Genomic DNA, 19,992 nt, shown 5'->3' on the forward strand with positions numbered 1-19,992 from the left:
GAGTTTCCTGGTGCCAAATTTTTGTTCCAAAGGGCTGGTGAGGCAGAGTAGAAGCTGCTTCTGTTTCCAACCTGGCAAATGGGTTGGAGGGCCAAGGGCAGGGCCTTCCACTGTGCTGACATCTGAGCCTAAACTTGAAAAAGTCAAAAGCTCAAGAGACTGACTTGTGTCTCAGGACTCTTCTGAGGGGAACAGGGATTTAGTTATCAGCCACAACAGAGACAGAGTGCAACTGGGTTCTCTCAGTTTGGTCTCAGTCTCCCACTCCTGCTGCCCAAACTTCATCCAGGTGGCCAGGCTGGTCAAGATGTTAGGTCAAGTCTCCAAAGGTCTTATGCATTTCCTGTCTGCTCTTGGATCAGGGACTCAAAGCTGGGCTAGAAGGAGTGGAATCAGCTGTTGTAGAACCTCAGTAGCTCATCCAGGAGCTGTTTGATCTTGGTTTCAAGGTCATCCCATGCAGGCTGAAGCTCTTCTGGGGCCTTGTGGAGTTTGGGGAGCACTGATCTTGTCTTCTCCTTTGGCTGACACTTCTCCACCTTGTCATGAAGTCACCTATAGTCCTACTCTATAGGAAGCCTTCTTCCCACCACCATGTTGAGGTTCTGGGAGAGACTGTCAAACTTTTTCAGGGGTCAACCATGGTCTTTCAGATCTGATTCAACTTTCCCCACTAAAGGGATCCATCCACTTCATGACCATGTCCAGGATGGCCACCACATTCAGAAAGTCCTGGTCTTACTGGAGAGGGGATTAGAGAGTAAGTCTAAGAACACCTTCACAGCCGATTTGATAGCCAAGTCAGCACTGGGGCATCTCTTCATGTCCTTTTGCAGCCTCCTGGTCTGCTCTTCCAGTTGCTGGAACTTTCCATACATTGTTTCAAAGTCTCTCTCCACTGCTGGCCAATCTTGGAAGGAATTCACTTCAGAGTCATAAACATGGCCCTGCTGCCAGGGCCCTCAGCTGCAATTCAGTCCTCCTTTTATTTTCAAGGAGACTTGCTTTACTTAAAATGAAAAATTCTGCTAGGGATAAAGTCAACACAAACATATGTATGGTACACAAATATATGTATGGAATATTACATATACAAAGAAAGCTTGTAGGGGGTTGTATCAATGCAGAAATAAGAAGTTAGGAGCAAGGAAAAATTCTGCCCTACAAGTTTCAGAAGGAGCATGGCTCTGCCAGTGACTGGATTTCAAGCTTCTGGCCTTCAGAACTGTGACACAGTAAACTTCAGTGGTTTTTTTGCTGCTGCTGCTGCTGCTAAGTTGCTTCAGTCGTGTCCGACTCTGTGCGACCCCATAGACAGCAGCCCACCAGGCTCCCCCCTCCCTGGGATTCTCCAGGCAAGAACACTGGAGTGGGTTGCCATTTCCATCTCCAATGCATGAAAGTGAAGTCGCTCAGTCGTTTCTGACTCTTAGTGACCCCGTGGACTGCAGCCTACCAGGTTCCTCCGTCCATTGGTTTTAAGCCACCTAATTTGTGGTACTTTGTGATGGCAGCACTGGAAATGAATATATATTCTCTACACAAATGATTGCCTAGCATGCTATAGCTTATCTCAAAAGGATGTTCCTCTCTGTTGCTGGAGGTGCTCAAATACAAGTAGGAAGACTACTCAGTGGTGATGTTGTTGAGGAATTTAAATTATCACTTTAAGAGCCCCATCTAGCTCAGATTTTATGATCTTAAGATATGAAGAGCTTCAGTTCAATTCAGTCACTCAGTCATGTCTGACTCTTTGTGACCCCATGGACTGCAGCACACCAGGCTTCCCTGTCCATCACCAACTCCCAGAGCTTGCTCAAACTCATGTCCATCAAGTCAGTGATGCCATCCAACCATCTCATCCTCTGTCATTCCCTTCTCCTCCTGCCTTCAATCCTTCTCAGGATCAGGGTCTTCTCCAATGAGTCAGTTCTTCTCATCAGGTGGCCAAAGTATTGAAGTTTCAGCTTCAGCATCAGTCCTTCCAATGAATATTCAGAACTAATTTCCTTTAGGATGGACTGGTTGGATCTTTTTGCAGTCCAAGGGACTCTCAAGAGTCTTCTCCAACACCACAGTTCAAAAGCATCAAGTCTTTGGTGCTCAGCTTTCTTTATAGTCCTATTCTCACATCCATACAAGACTACTGGAAAAACCATGGCTTTGACTAGACAGATCTTTGTTGGCAAAATAATGTCTCTGCTCTTTAGTATGCTGTCTAGTTTGGTCATAGCTTTTCTTCCAAAGAGCAAGAGTCTTTTAATTTCATGACTGTGGTCACCATCTGCAGTGATTTTGGAGACCAAGAAAATAGTCTGTCACTGTTTCAGTTGTTTCCCCATCTATTTGCCATGAAGTGATGGGACCAGATGTCATGATCTTCATTTTTTGAATGTTGATGTTTTAAGCCAACTTTTTCACTCTCCTCTTCACTTTCATGAAGAGGCTCTTTAAATCCTCTTTGCTTAGAGGATGATATTGGAGCTTGGAGGGGAATGATTCTGGGATTACATTACAACACTTGAAGGTTTACCCTGATGAGTGTTGCTAGTACAGTTAGATTTTTCTATATTTGTTTGCCCAGTCTTATAAGCTACAGCCATCAATTAGAGAAAAAGACTTTAAAGTGCTGTTCAGGTCTTTCTTAATGATTTATTCACTTTCAAACAGTGTTCATCCTCCAGGTGCATTGTGGATTTAATTGCTTTGTCTATATCTTGCCATTTTTCAGATCTAGGAGTGAAATGTGTGTTTCAGATGTGAAATACTGCCTTGAACTAAGAAAGCAGGAGTGATTTAAGACACCCAAGCCCCCCACCAGAGCCCTCAAAGTCTTTACCTTCTCTTAGAATTTCAGTATAGATACCTATGACTGTGAAAACTACCAAGGCTAAAAATAAAACAAATTGTATCAATTTCAAAGATCTCCTATCTATGCTCCTTGCTGGAGACAGGAATCCCTCCCCTTTTATTGTTAAAAAGAGTCTCAGTATCTTTCTTGAGATTATCCCCCACTATTGGATATTGATTTATCATTTTCATAAAATTGCAAATGGGAGCCCATTGCCCAAGACCAGTCATAAATTATGAAAATGTGTTCAGCTCCTCAATAGGGACTGATCTTATGGGGAGAATTTCCCAGAACTAAATTTAACTGCTTTGCATAGGTTTGCAAGGAGGTTTGATGTCCCTGGCCCTCTGATGAGGAAGGAAAAATAGAAAAGGACTAACATTTGTTAACAACCTACTAGGGACCAAATTCTTTATATGGTACTTAATTTAATGCTCTTAACACAATGAAGCATAATCATCGTCTGCTTTGATAGAAGATAAAATAGAGGCACAGAGCAATAGAAGACTTTCCCCAGGCTAGTGAAGGAACAGAGCCAGATTCAAACCTAACTTTGCCTCTGAAGTTAAACCTCTTTTCACGTATTGCATTGCCTTTCTAAAGTGGAACAGTAATATCTCAGCTAGGGTAGATGGGGTGGTTTTTATGAACATCAACCTAAACCTTGTGTTCTTCAAGTTCTGATTGATTTGCTCCAAGGAGCCATTAAGAAAGCACGCTGATCAGGGGCTATAAATTAACACCTTCTTCATACACAACTCTAAGCAGCTATTTAAAACCTGGGTAATATCTTCTTTAAAAAAAAATTATCAGTTGTCTGGGTATTTATGCTCTATCACTCTTGATTTTTCATCCTTGACTCCATTAATAGAATTTTCCTTAATTCCTTTTCTCTTTTTATGGCTTTGCAAGGGCCTAATTTGCAGGCAAAACTGCTAATTTTACAGTTGCTTTCTGCTTCGTCAGCATGAGCCTGAATGAGGAGTTATTAATAGAAGAATAGGATTCCCTTTTCATCCTTTTGCTCTTGACTGTTGTAGGAGGTGGGACAAAATCCATTATTTAATAACATTTGTTCTTCTTGAAAGGTCATCATTCCAGCCTTTCAGCTTCCACTAAAGTATAGCAGTATCAGCAGCCACTTTCTCTTCCTGAAAGGCTTCTGGAATTCCTCCAGGTTTTACAGTTGGCATAAAACTGTCTTTGAGATCCACCTTGGGAATGGGGTCCAGCTGGGAAATTCTCTTGGTATTTCTGAGCATTTTCCAAATAGTAATTTCTAGCCACAATTATTTTTAAGTGTTCCTGTCACCTATATTCCTAGAAAGGATGCTGAATTGGGGATATATCAGTTGAAAATTGTACTTGGTTGCTCATAGCAGATAATAGAGATAATAGTAGCATAAACAAGAAGAATTTATTTTTCACATAAAATATATATATATTTTTTAAATTTTATTATTATTATTATTTTACTTTACAATATTGTATTGGTTTTGCCATACATCAACATGCATCCGCCACTAGAATTGGTATGGTAACCTCACAATGTCATCAGGGACCCAGGGTCATTATGTCTTTCAATTTTATTGTCACTACCATGTCGCTTTATGCCCATGGTCTAAGCCACTAGACTTGTGACTCTAAATATATGATTCTAATCAGGAATCAAAACATATAGTAAAGGGCACTTTTGGGACTTTCCCAGAAGCCCTCCCAGGAGATTCCATTTATATCCTCAAGTTGTAAGGAAGACTAGGAATTACACATAGTTTTCATCTGGGCACATTGTTCTCTCCATAGTATCTAGGGTTATCTTACTAAGATAGGGTAGGACAATATTACAGAGGCATATTTTTTTTTTGTAGTATGTTTGCTACATAAAACAAAAAGAATGACTAAATAAAATTGAGTCAATAAGCTCTTACTAAGCACCTATTTCATGTCTGGAAATGAAATAGAAAGATTAAATTAATTCCTTTAAGGAACAAAAGCTTAAATACCTTATATACACAAACCTCTTGCCTTCTTAGCCTAGAATGCTTTTTCCTTCCTTACTCACCTGGAAAACTTGTTTTAATTATTCAAGTCTGTTCTCCAATATCACCTTCTGTCTGATGCTTCCTTGGAAGATTCTTCCCAAGAAAAATTTATCAGTTGCCAATTGCTCAGCTCTGTCCCTACAGCACTTTATCCTTAGCTCTACTTCGTCACTTGATTCCTCAGAGGCAGTATGCTGAAGTGAGGATAACATGAGAACTAGAAAATGCTGACTTCAACTCCCAGGTCTGTCACTTACTAGCATTAAGACAGATGTTTTTGCCCTTTGAGCCACAGTTTTCCTGCTGCAGAAGAGAGAATGCTCAATTTCACCTCAGGGGCTTTTCTGAAGATTTAATGAGGTAATAAGTGCAAAGCATGGCTGCAGGCAGTCCTTAGAATATGCTAGTTTATTTTAGTATATTATATTATATGATTATTAATGATTTACACAAAAGATAAATAAACTTCTATCTTATTCAAGCCACTGTTATTTTGTGAATTTTTTTTATCACAATCAAAAGAAGCTTAACATCTCCATTAATAAAGTCTTTGGAGATATATTACTTACATGCTGCTGCTGCTGTTGCTAAGTCACTTCAGTTGTGTCCGACTCTGTGCGACCCCATAGACAGCAGCCAGGCTCCTCTGTCCCTGGGATTCTCCAGGCAAGAATACTGGAGTGGGTTGCCATTTCCTTCTCCAATGCATGAAATTGGAAAGTGAAAGGGAAGTCGCTCAGTCGTGCCTGACTCCTAGCGACCCCATGGACTGCAGCCTACCAGGCTCCTCCATCCATGGGATTACTTACATATGTTTCCTTAAGCACTCACTTAAGGATATACTTCATCCAAAGGAGAAAGATGTAAGAAGTCAATAGTTGAGAGTAAAGTTCAATATGAAAAGACTGGCCATGAATACTAACCCATGCAACCTACAATTAAATCTAAGTAATTACAGTTACAATTGCAAAATTGTATCTTGAAAATTAAAATACACAAATATGCAAATGACAAGAAATAAGCCATAATAGAAAGGTATAAAATGTCCAGGTTATAAAAGTAAAATTATATATATAATATATATATAAATAAATATATGTTATATATATTCATATCATATATAAATTATACATATTGTATATAAATATATAATTATATATAATTTAAAATTATATATATAATTTTAAAAATAAAATTATATATATATACATCGGAGAAGGCAACGGTAACCCACTCCAGTACTCTTGCCTGGAAAATCCCATGGACGGAGGAGCCTGGTGGGCTGCAGTCCATGGGGTCGCTAAGAGTCGGGCACGACTGAGCGACTTCACTTTCACTTTTCACTTTCATGCACTGGAGAAAGAAATGGCAACCCACTCCAGTATTCTTGCCTGGAGAATCCCAGGGACGGAGGAGCCTAGTGGGCTGCCACCTATGGGGTCGCACAGAGTCGGACACAACTGAAGCAACTTAGTAGCAGCAGCAGCATATATCATATATATATATAGTAAAAGAGCAGAAGTTGATGAAAATGAAACTATATGATTTTTTTGTAGTGGAGACAATAAAGAGAATTCTATTGTCGAGGATGCTGTATTATTAAATGTAAGTCTGATCAAGTTACTTAAAACCATAAACATAGCTAAGAATGGAGCTAAAAGCAAACCAGACACCTTTCAAATTTCAAGATTTGATAAAAAGAACAAAGACAAAATTCTCAAACTATAGCTAAATATACTTTAAAAAAGAAAGAAAAAGCAAAGATATACTTTTAAAAATAGCAGAAAATGTAAAAGTCAGAATAAGACCATAGTAGATTTGTTAAAGCAATAATTAGTAATTACAATAAAACTGATCATTAAAATCCTTTTTAAATGCTTAGATAAATCAAAATAAGAACTGATATGCATGAAACAAAACATCCTCAAAAAGCTGATAAAAGAAGGATGATGCAGAGAAGCCAGACAATTAAAAAAAAGAAATATATTCTTATTAATATTATCATATAGACTTCAAATCAACTGAAGCTTACTAAAAATACAACATATAATGAGACTATGACTGTAATAACTTTTAAAGTATTAGAACCGAAGTGTCTGAAGAAAGATTCATGCAATTGCAAGCTAAATAGTGAAAATTTTGTCAGGCATAGAGCACTCTATGCAGTAAGTAATTTGAAATAATAAGTAGATATAAGCAAAGCTATATATATACATATATATATGTGTGTATATATATATATATATTTCTATATACAGAGAGAGTGCGTGGGCTAAATCAAACCATATCATCAGAAAATGATCATAGAGGACCCATAGAATAGTTTTAATAATCATTATACACTAGAAAATTTTTTAAAACTCAGTGAAATTTAGAAAATAAAATTATCACATACTATATTTTCTGGCATTCATCTCACATGCTAGTAAAGTAATGCTCAAAATTCTCCAAGCCAGTCTTCAGCAATACGTGAACTGTGAAATTCCAAATGTTCAAGCTGGATGGAACAACAGACTGGTTCCAAATAGGAAAAGGAGTACATCAAGGCTGTATATTGTCACCCTGCTTATTTAACTTATATGTAGAGTACATCATGAGAAATGCTGGGCTGGAAGAAGTACAAGCTGGAATCAAGATTGCTGAGAGAAATATCAATAACCTCAGATATGCAGATGACACCACCCTTACGGCAGAAAGTGAAGAAGAACTAAAGAGACTCTTGATGAAAATGAAAAAGGATAGTGAAAAAATTGGCTTCAGCTCAATATTCAAAAAACTACAATCATGGCATCTGGTTCCATCACTTCATGGCAAATAAATCGGGAAACAGTGAAAACAGTGGCTGACTTTATTTTTCTGGGCTCCAAGACTGCTGCAGATGGTGATTGCAGCCATGAAATTAAAAGACGCTTACTCCTTGGAAGGAAAGTTATGACCAACCTAGACAGCATATTGAAAAGCAGAGAGATTACTTTACTTTGTCAACAAATGTCCGTCTAGTCAAGGCTGTGGTTTTTCCAGTAGTCATGTATGGATGTGAGAGTTGGACTATAAAGAAAGCTGAGCACTGAAGAATTGATGCTTTTGAACTGTGGTGTTAGAGAAGACTTTTGAGAGTCCCTTGGACTGCAAGGAGATCCAACCAATCCATCCTAATGGAAATCAGTCCTGAATATTCATTGGAAGGACTGATGCTGAAGCTGAAACTTCAATACTTTGGCCATCTGATGCGAAGAGCTGACTCGTTTGAAAAGACTCTGATGCTGGGGTCTTTTGACTGGGGGCAGGAGGAGAAGGGGACGACAGGATGAGATGGTTGGATGGCATCACCAACTCAATGGACATGGGTTTGGGTGCACTCTGGGAGTTGGTGATGGACAGGGAGGCCTGGCATGCTGCAGTTCATGGGGTCACAAAGAGTCAGACACGACTGAGCGACTGAACTGAACTGAACTGATATTTTCCTGCAGAGATGCAATAATGCTAAAAATTAATGACAAAAAGACATGTAAAATTCATTTATAAATGCAGACATGGTCTCTTAACTTGTATGCCAAAAAGGAAGATATCTAGAAAGTATCAATACTTAGAATTATCTGTCATAATCACAAAATGAGAACACTAATATCAAAATATATTAATTTTGCCAAAGATGTACTAAGAAGAAAATTCACAAAATTTAATTAAAATATATTAAATATATATCTAAATAAGACTTTTAAAATAAACAGTATAATTCCTAAATAAATCCAAGAGGAGTTCTCTTGAAGAAATAAATGAAATAAATCAGCCATCAGTTGTTGTAAGAAAAAATAAATGGGAAAAAACAAAACATATAAATTTAGAAGTGAAACAGAGATGAATGTCTAAAAGTTACAGGGGAAATTACTATAAATAATGTTTGTATAATCTACTGCAATAAATTTTGAAATTCTGGATGAAAGTGATTGTTTTCTATGTTTATAAGTAGATTCAAGAAACAAAATGTGTGATTCTGTTCCGCAAATATAGCACACTGGAAATCCAATCAATTATCTCACTGTAAAACACCTACAAATAAGAACAAAATTTTTTAAAGGTATTTGTAAATGTAGAACTGAGATTCCAAGACCATAAGCACAATTCATAATGATGAGATATGAAAGTATATGAGCATGAATTTAGAGAGGAAAGCAAACACTTTAAAAAGTAACTCTCCTTTGTATATTTATAGACCCAAATATTTATTACAACCTACTATCTGTCCATGGGCTTCCCAGGTGGTTCAGTGGTAAAGAATCTGCCTGCCAATGCAGATCAAGACCCGGGTTTTGATCGGTGAGTCAGGAAGAACTCCTGAAGAAGGAAATGGTACTCACTTCTGGATACTTGGGAAATCCCATGGACAGAGAAGCCTGGCAGGCTACAGTCCATGGAGGCACAAAGAGTCAGGCACAACTCAGCAACTAAACAACAACACAACAACAGCAGCACTATCTGTCCAGAGTAACATTATGAGACCTAGGGCCAGTACAAGGTGGAAAATAAAAATAAAGACACTGCAAATATCTGAGATTCCTAGATTAGTATATTATTGACAAAAATGTAAAATTTAAAAAAGGGAGAAAAGAAAACATCCCACATGGAAAATCAATTATTTTAGCATTGGAGAAAAAAATATTTCCCATATGAATTGCTGCCTGTATCAATAGTATCATCAGTTCTGAAGCCACAACCAGTTTCCCTGGTGGCTCAGATGGTAAAGAATCTGTCTACAAGGCAGGAAACCTGGGATCGATCCTTCGGTTAGGAAGATCCCCTGGAAAAGGGAATGGCAATCCACTCCAGTATTCTCTCCTAGAGAATTCTATGGACAGAGGAGCCTGGTGGGCTACAGTCCATAGGATTGCAAAGAGTCGGACATGACTGAGCTACTGATACTTTATATCTATCGGCTGCCAAGATGCCTGTGCTAAAAGCTCAAAAGTCTCCAAGCCAGGCTTTAGCAATACGTGAACCGTGAACTTCCAGATGTTAAAGCTGGTTTTAGAAAGGGCAGAGGAACCAGAGATCAAAATGCCAACCTCTGCTGGATCATGGAAAATGAAACAGAGTTCCAAAAAAAAATCTATTTCTGCTTTATTGACTATGCCAAAGCCTTTGATTGTATGGATCACAATAAACTGTGGAAAATTCTGAAAGAGATGGGAATACCAGACAACCTGACCTGCCTCTTGAGAAACCTATAGGCAGGTCAGGAAGCAACAGTTAGAACTGGACATGGAACAACAGACTGGTTCCAAATAGGAAAAGGAGTATGTCAAGGCTGTATATTATCACTCTGCTTATTTAACTTATATGCAGAGTACATCATGAGAAACGCTGGACTGGAAGAAACAGAAGCTGGAATGAAGATTGCCGGGAGAAATATCAATAACCTCAGATATGCAGATGACACCTTCCTTATGGCAGAAAGTGAAGAGGAACTAAAAAGCCTCTTAATGAAAGTGAAAGAGGAGAGTGAAAAAGTTGGCTTAAAGCTCAACATTCAGAAAACGAAGATCATGGCATCTGGTCCCATCACTTCATGGGAAATAGATGGGGAAACAGTGGAAACAGTGTCAGACTTTGTTTTTTGGGCCCCAAAATCACTGCACATGGTGACTGCAGCCATGAAATTAAAAGATGCTTACTCCTTGGAAGAAAAGTTATGACCAACCTAGATAGCATATTCAAAAGCAGAGACATTACTTTGCCAACAAAGGTTCGTCTAGTCAAGGCTATGGTTTTTCCAGTGGTCATGTATGGATGTGAGAGTTGGACTGTAAAGAAAGCTGAGCACCAAAGAATTGATGCTTTTGAACTGTGGTGTTGGAGAAGACTCTTGAGAGTCCCTTGGACTGCAAGGAGATGCAACCAGTCCATTCTGAAGGAGATCAGCCCTGGGATTTCTTTGGAAGGAATGATGCTAAAGCTGAAACTCCAGTACTTTAGCCACCTCATGCGAAGAGTTGACTCATTGGAAAAGACTCTGATGCTGGAAGGGATTGAGGGCAGGAGGAGAAGGGGTCGACAGAGGATGAGATGGCTGGATGGCATCACTGACTCGATGGACATGAGTTTGGGTAACCTCCGGGAGTTGGTGATGGACAAGGAGGCCTGGCGTGCTGCGATTCATGGGGTCACAAAGAGTCATACACAACTGAGGACTGAAGTGAACTGAACTGAAAAGTGGAAAGTCTCAGTCCATGAGATACATGGTGATATATATATATATATACTGTGCTACTAAAAGGACAGAGGAGCCTGGGTGGCTACAGTCCATGGGATCACAAAGAGTCAGACAGGACTAAGCGACTAACTTTCTTTTCTTTCTACGGCCACAACCTAACTATTAAAAATGAATCAGAAGGCTGATAAAGAGTCAAAAAGAAATTCTAAATGTTGCGGCAGTTTAGTCGCTAAGTCAAGTCTGACTCTTGCGACCTCATAGACTGTAGCCTGCCAGGCTCCTCTGTCCATGGGATTCTCCAGGCAAGAATACTGGAGTGGGTTTCCAAATGTTGGGTAAATAATAATTGAAATTTAAAATGTAAACAATACATTAGGAATCAGGTAAGATAACAAAAGAATAAATGAATGAAAGAAGCACCTAATGAAATTACCCACAATGCAATACAAACTGAGATATAGACAATGTAAAAGAGTTTATGAAATCTGGAGAAAAAGAGAGGTCAAATATATTTCAAATTATAGTTCTCCCAAAATATGATTTAAAACTTGGAGGAGAGAAAATATTTGAAGAGATAATCACTAAGAATTCTTTTCAACCTGATGATAGCAGACCAATGAATCCCATGCTGGATAAATAAATTTACACCTATGCATCTCACAGTAATACAAAAAAGTTACCAAAGAGGAAGACAAATTATTTTTTTAATCTTTATTAGAGTATAGTTGATTTACAATCTTGTGTTAGTTTCTGCTGTACAGCAAAATGAATAAGTCTTTAAAGCAAATTAAGAATTAACTTACCTTCAAGGGAACAGTGATTAGACAGACAATTAGCTTCTCAAAAACCATAACAGAAGCTAAAAATCGTGACAATAAAATGTAGTATCAAAGGCTAAGAGAAAATAACCGAAAAAGATTAGTATGCCCAGTGAAACTATTTTACAAGATCAATGGTAAATAGCTTTCAGGTAAATAAAAGTGAGTAGGTTACTACCAACAGATACTTAATAAAGAGTCTTATAAAGATGTATTTCAGGGAAGAAAAATAAAAGGCCAGTTTCACAAAGAGAGTTGTAGATAGAAGGGATAGTGAGCAAATAACATGACTAACGTGGGAAATAAAAGCAAATATAGCTTCTACAAAGCATAAATAATCATTTTCAACTTGTGGATTTAAAATAAGACTAGTTGAAACTAAAACATTATAAAAGACACCATGCAAGCCAAGCAGTAAACTGTTAGAATTAGTACATTTTAAGATGTTTATATTATTCAGGAGCAGGATAGAGGCATTAATATAATTCAAACTTTCTTAAGAACATTTAAACTTCAAGGTTGACCACAAAAATAATATAAACTAACTATATCACTTCAAAATCAGGAGAAAAATGGCATGAGATTAAAAAAAAAAAAAAGTCTGTCCAAAAGAAAGCAGGAAAAAGAATGAAATTACATAGAAGTAAAATAAGAAGCACAAAATGCTAAAAATGTAAATACATCAATAACTACAATAACTATGAACAAATTAAAATCTCTAAGTAAAAGCAAAATTTGTCAGATTGGATTTTTTTAAATACCAATACTTGTTATTTATGAGTGATAGAAACATAAGGACACTGAAAAGTTGAAATGGAAACAATGCGATTTCTTAGGAAAATACTGTCCAAAAGAAATTCATATCAATTATGTCAAAGTTAAATAAAACTGTGTAAATCCAAAGCATTCTTTAAAATAGAAAATGTTACTGCGCAATGTTGGAAAGATAGTCTCTTCAACAAATGGTGCTGGGAAAACTGGACAGCTACATGTAAAAAAAAATGAAGTTAGGTCATTCTTTGACATCATATACAAAAATAACCTCAATATGGGAAAAGACCTAAATGTGAGACCTTTAAAACTAGAAAAATATAAGCAGAACACTCTCTGACATAAATCACAGCAATATCTGTTTCAACTCATCTCCCAGAATAATGGAAATAAAAGCAAAAATAAACAAATGGGACCTACTTAAACTCAAAAGCTTTTCATAGCAAAGGAAGCAATAAATAAAACTAAAAGACAACCCACAGATTGGGAGAAAATATTTGTAAATGATGTGACCAACAAGGGATTAGTCTCCAAAGCTGACAAATAACTGATGAGGCTTAATAGCATAAAGCAAACAACCCAATCAAAAAATGGGCAGACCTAAATAGACATGTTTTCAAAGACATACAGATAGCCAAGAGGCACGTGAAAAGATTTTCAACATCACTAATTATTGGAGAAATGCAAATCAGACCTACAATGAGATACCACCTCACACCAGGCAGAATGGCTATCATCAAAAAATCCACAAACAATAAACGCTGGAGAGGGTGTGTAGAGAAGGAAACCCTCCTACACTGTTGGTGGCAATATAAATTAGTTCAGCCACTATGGAGAACACCATGGATGTTCCTTACAAAATTAAAAACAGAGCTACCAGTTGACCCTGCAATCTCACTCCTGGGCATATATCTGGAGGAAAACATGATTTAAAAGGATATGTGCATCCCAATGTTCATTGAAACACTATTTACTATAGCCCAGACATGGAAGCAATCTAAATCTCCATTGACAGAGGAATGGATAAAGATGTGGTACATATACACAATGGAATATTAGTCAGCCATCAAAAAGAATGAAATAATGCCATTTTCTGCAACATGGATGGACTGAAACAGTGTCATACTGAGTGAAATAAGTCAGAGGAGAAATAGAAATATCAAATGGCATCCCTTATATGTGGATTATTAAAAAAAAAAAGAATGATACAAATGAACTTACAAAACAGAAAGAGGCTCACAGACTTAAAGAACAAACTTATGGTTGCCAGGGGGGAAGAATAGGGGGGATGGATAGTGAGGGACTTTGGGGTGGACATGTACACACTGCTATATTTAAAAAGGATAACCAACAAGGACCTACGGCATAACACATGGAACTCTGCTCAATGTTTTGTGATGGCCTGGATGGGAGGAGAGTTTGGAAGAGAATGAATACATGTATGGCTGAGTCCCTTTGCTGTTCACATGAAACTATCATAATATTGTTAATAGGATATACCCCAATACAAAATAAAAAGTATTAAAAAAAAAGAAAAGGTTACTACAAAATAGTAAAAGTTTTAATTCCCTGGTAATTTTAGTGATTTTATATCTATGTGTGTTTAAGATAACCTCAGGATTATATAAAGCATAAAATAAGGTGAGATTTCAGATGGAAACAGGGAAACCTATGATCTGTTAGAATATTACATAACACAATTATCTGTGAAAAATTAAGCACTGAGGTCAATAAAGATCTAGAAAATTGGAACACAATTAACAAAGTTTATCTAATGAATATCTATCTGTCTTGCATCAATGTCAGAGAATACACATCCTATTTAAACACATGTAGACTCTTTATGCGGAGAAGGCAATGGCACCCCACTCCAATACTCTTGCCTGGAAAATCCCATGGATGGAGCAGCCTGGTAGGCTGCAGTCCATGGGGTCACTAAGAGTCGGACACGACTGAGCAACTTCACTTTCACTTTTCACTTTCATGCATTGGAGAAGTAAATGGCAATCCACTCCAGTGTTCTTACCTGGAGAATTCCAGGGACAGGGGAGCCTGGTGGGCTGCCATCTATGGGGTGGCACAGAGTCGGCCACTGAAGTGACTTAGCAGCAGCAGACTTGATGAAAAACTGTCCTAGGCCATTAACTAATCTTAACCACTTTCAAAGAAGTGTCATCATATAGACCATATTCTCTGACTGTAATGTAACTAATGCAGTGAAAATTACTCACAAAAATATAATTAAATATAAAATAAGAATGCTTTAAATTTACTTTTAATATCAACCCTAGTTAAATAAAATTCTCTACCTACTCTTCATCATCCTCACAACAGAATTGACTGGAGAAAACCCAAACCCTGCTGATTGGTTTTGTTTTAAATTCATGATCATTAAACTCAAGCAGAACTTTAGGACTGCTTGATAATCATGTTAATTTCATTCATCTTCCTACTCTCTTATGTGACTATTCTACACCTTTTTCTCTTTCCCCAAACCATGACACCTGCTCCCATACTTCTGCTAAGCATGTAAAAAGTCTGGTAAACTGGAAAGTTAAACAGTTGTTACAGACAGATATGCCTTTGATATCATTTCTTTACTATAATTTTTTATTGAGGAAATATATAAATAACATAAAATGTACCATTTTAACAATTTTTACAAATTTAACATAAAGTATACAGTTTAGTGGCATTAAGTATATTCACAATGTTGTGTGACCATTACCACTATCTAGTTCTACAACTTTTTCTTCACCATAAATGGAAACCCTATATCTGTTAGTAATCATTTTCAATTTCCCACTTGCAGCTCTTTGCAACTACTAACCCCTCTCTGTCCCTACAGATTTGCCTATTCTGAAGATTTTATGTAAACAGAATCATACAATTTGTGTTCTTTCAATACTTGGCATCTTCTTTGGCTAAGCTTCATGTTTTTAACATTCACACACATTGTATCATGAGTCAGTAGTTCACTCCTTTATATGGCTGAATAATATTCCATTGTATGGACAGTCCACATTTCATTTGTCCATTCTGATGATGAACATTTGGATTGCTTCTACCTTTTGGCTATTGCTGAATAGTGCTGATAGGAAATCATTTTAGATGCATCCAAATCTGTTTGGCAAATATTGAAGAAAGCGGCAGTAACTCCACTTGTTTCCCAAGTGCCCTGGACCCCGCTCCTTGGCACAGGCTGCCAGCTCCACTCCCACACTGCCATCAGTTTCAGTTTCATCTTCTCCCAGTCCCTCTTCTTTTACCCAATATAAACCAGCAACTCACCTTGCCAGCCTCTATCTCAGGCTCTTGCTGTTTCCTTCTTTCATCATATTTATCACAATTTATGATGTGGTTGTCAACTGTGTTAATGTCTGTCTCCTCTACTCTCTAAGGAAAGTCAACTCCATGAGGATAAGAGACCCTATCTACTGATTCACCAAGGAGTTGTTCTAATGGCACTGCCTGCCACATAGCACAGGTTTAAATAACACCTAGTAATGAAGATATTTAGCTAAATGAGTTTTTGAGATGTTATCAGACATTTTGCTGGGCATTATTTAAACACTTGGAGAAGGAAATGGCAACCCACAGCAGTATTCTTGCCTGGAGAATTCTTGCATGGACAGAGGAGCCTGGTGGGCTGCTGTCCATGGGGTCACACGGAGTCAGACACGACTGATGCGACTTAACAGCAGCAGCAGCATTTAAACACTGGAAATCAAATATTGTTGTTTAAACACCTTCTTGACTGGATTAGTAAATATTGTCTGGGCATTGTGAGAAGACCTATTATTTTTTTAATGTTTTCTTACTGTGATAAAAGTCACATAATATAAAACATACTATTTTAACCATGTTTAATAGTACAATTCGGTGGCACTAAGTGAATTTACACTGTTGTGCAACTCACACCATCATCCATCTCCCTTTCCACCTTCCTAAACTGAAACTCTGTCCCTATTAAACACTAACTCCCCATTCTCCCTCGCCTCCCACCATCCCTCAGCATCTACAAGTGTACTTCTGACTCTGTGAATGTGACCGTTCTAGGTATCTTGCATAACTGGAATCCAATACCACTGTTTTGTTTAGTTGGAGCAGATAATGGAGAACTTTTTCAGCCAGACCTCCTCTTCTTGGAGTGTCCTTTCCCCAGATATTCATCTTCCTCACTCCCTGGATCTTTGCTTCATGGTTTCTCCTTCATGAGACACACATTAACTACCCTACTTCAAATTGTGATCTGGAGGGCCACTTTTCTTGCATGTCTTACCTTCTTTTTTGGACTTATTTTTCTCCTCAATGCTTATCACCACCTGACAAATCATCTTATTTATTGCCTGCATCTCCCTACTAAAATGTACATCCAGGAGGGCAGAAATGTTCCTGTTTCGTTCACTGCTATAATAGTATCCTGCACAATTACCATGCATCAGTTCAGTTCAGTTCAGTCACTCAGTCGTGTCCGACTCTTTGTAACCCCATGAATCGCAGCACGCCAGGCCTCCCTGTCCATCACCAACTCCCGGAGTTTACCCAAACTCACGTCCATCGAGTCAGTGATGCCATCCAGCCATCTCATCCTCTGTCGTCCCCTTCTCCTCCTGCCCCCAATTCCTCCCAGCATCAGGGTCTTTTCCAATGAGTCAACTCTTCGCATGAGGTTTCCAAAGTATGGGGGTTTCAACTTTATTTTTTATAATTTTTATTTTTTTAAATATAAATTTATTTATTTGGAGGCTACTTTACAATATTGTATTGGTTTTGCCATACATCAACATGAATCCGCCACGGGTGCACACGTGTTCCCCATCCTGAACCCCCCTCCCACTACCCTCCCCATGAGTTTCAGCTTTAGTATCAGTCCTTCTAATGAACACCCAGGACTGATCTCCTTTAGAATGGACTTGTTGGATCTCCTTGCAGTCCAAGGGACTCTCAAGAGTCTTCTCCAACACCACAGTTCAAAAGCATCAATTCTTCGGTGCTCAGCTTTCTTCACAGTCCAACTCTCCCATCCGTACATGACCACTGGAAAAACCATAGCCTTGACTAGACGGACCTTTGTTGGCAAAGTAATGTCTCTGTTTTTGAATATGCTATCTAGGTTGGTCATAACTTTCCTTCCAAGGAGTAAGCGTCTTTTAATTTCATGGCTGCAATCACCATCTTCAGTGATTTTGGAGCCCCAAAAAATAGTCTTACACTGTTTCCACTGTTTCCACATCTATTTCCCATACCATGCATACAAGTGTTCAATTAAAATTTGGTGAATGAATAAACAAAAAATGAATGGAAAGATTTTTTCCTAGGTATATGGGTTGACACCACTTCCAGACTTTAGATTTTTCAGTCCTATCTAGAATGTATGGGATTCTATGGATCCTGGCTTTGAGTCACTAAGTCTTAGCAGTGACCCTACTCTTGGGTTTTATTCTGGCTTCCAAGGATCAGAAGCATGATCTGCTTCCCTACCTTTTACTTAAATGTTACTCTTCTGACCTCCATTCTCCTCCCTTTTCAAAGACATATATAGTTCCAATTCCTGCAAATCATAGTATCAAGCACAGGCTTTTTCTATCTTCTCTAAATAGGTTGACCTGGACAGTCATACTTCTGCTGCTGATGCTAAGTTGCTTCAGTCGTGTCCGACTCTGTGCAACCCCAGAGACGGCAGCCCACCAGGCTCCCCAGTCCCTGGGATTCTCCAGGCAAGAACACTGGAGTGGCTTGACATTTCCTTCTCCAATGCATGAAAGTGAAAAGTGAAAGTGAAGTCACTCAGGTTGTCTACTTGAAAGTTATACAGTCATGTCCGACTCCTAGCGACCCCATGGACTGCAGTCTACCAGGCTCCTCCATCCATGGGATTTTCCAGGCAAGAGTACTGGAGTGGGGTGCCATCGCCTTCTCCAGGACAGTCATACTAGGGAGTGGGAAATAATGTTTATTTTGTGCCAGGCATTGTGTAAGTTGTGCCTCATTTAATTGTGATAATAATCCTGGAGTTAAATGGGTATTATTCTATCCCTTTACAGATGAGGAAATAAACATCTATAATTAAGCCCAAAAGCAACCAGCATATAAGAAATGATGCCCAGGATGAATTCATATGAAACTGAAAGTCACTCAGTTATGTCTGACTCATTGTGACCCCATGGACTATACAGTCCATGGACTACTTCAGGCCAGAATACTGGAGTGGGTTGAGTTTTCCTTCTCCAGGAGATCCTCCTTACCCAGGGATTGAACCCGGGTCTCCCGCATTGTAGGCAGACACTTTACCATCTGAGCCACCAGGGAAGCCCAAAGTGAAAGTTACTCAGTCATGTCTGACTCTTTGTGACCCCATGGACTATACAACCCATGGAATTCTTCAGGCCAGAAGGATGAATTCACATATGATTATAAATCTGCAGTTCAAACTATTTCCACCTTTGTATCTTGTATTGATTTTCTATTGCTGAAAAAAAAAAAAAAAGCCCATAGTACTTAGGAGTTTAACACAATGCCTCTTCATTATCTCACAGCTTCATAGGGAAGATATCTGGTACTCTATGGCTAGGTTCTCTACTCCAGTTAAAATTAAGATATTAGCCAGCTGTGTTCTCATCTGGAGCTCAGGGACTTCTTTCAAGTTCATTTCTGTTATGAGCAGAATTCAACTTTTTCCGGTCATAGGACTGAAGTCCCAATCACTTGCTACCTGTTAGTACAATCTATACTCAGCTTCTAGAAACCACCCACATTTCTCATCACATGGCCTCCTCAAGACAGTGGCAGGTCATGGAATCTTTCTCATACTTGTAATCTCTCTGAGTTCTCCTTCTAATACCAGCCACATAAAACTCTCTGCTTTTTAAGGGCTCATGTGATTACATTAGACCTATGCTCAAATAGCCTCCTTTGGCCATATGATCATATAACATAATCATGAGGGTGATATTGCATCATATCCATAGCTTCTACTCACATTCAAAGGAGAGGCATTCATTATACAGAGATAAAGATTATATCAAGATCATTCTGAGAACTATGCTTCCCATAGATATTGCAAATCTGAAATGAGCCCTAGTGTTTTATTAGCAGCCACATGGCTTCAAAGCAGGCACCAATATCCTGGTGGCTTTCCTGCAATCCACAAGATTCCTAAAACAGACAGGAGCAGATTTCTTAAAAAAAAAAAAAAAAAAAAAATCAGTCTCCTCCAATTCCATGAAATTCCATGAGATTCCTTCACTCTCTCCAAGTGTTAGCTGAGCTAGGCAAGGACTGAACCAGTAATATTGT

General features: G+C 38.3%; 1 pseudogene; it reads right to left on the minus strand.

Moving 5' to 3' along the window:
- Positions 1-253: 253 nt before the first annotated feature.
- On the minus strand, positions 254-4,469 carry LOC102413733 (annotated as a pseudogene).
- Between the last annotated feature and the right edge of the window lie 15,523 nt (positions 4,470-19,992).

Source organism: Bubalus bubalis, chromosome 6 (genome assembly GCF_019923935.1).
Source record: "Bubalus bubalis isolate 160015118507 breed Murrah chromosome 6, NDDB_SH_1, whole genome shotgun sequence".
In the NCBI taxonomy this organism is placed as follows: Eukaryota; Metazoa; Chordata; class Mammalia; order Artiodactyla; family Bovidae; genus Bubalus; species Bubalus bubalis.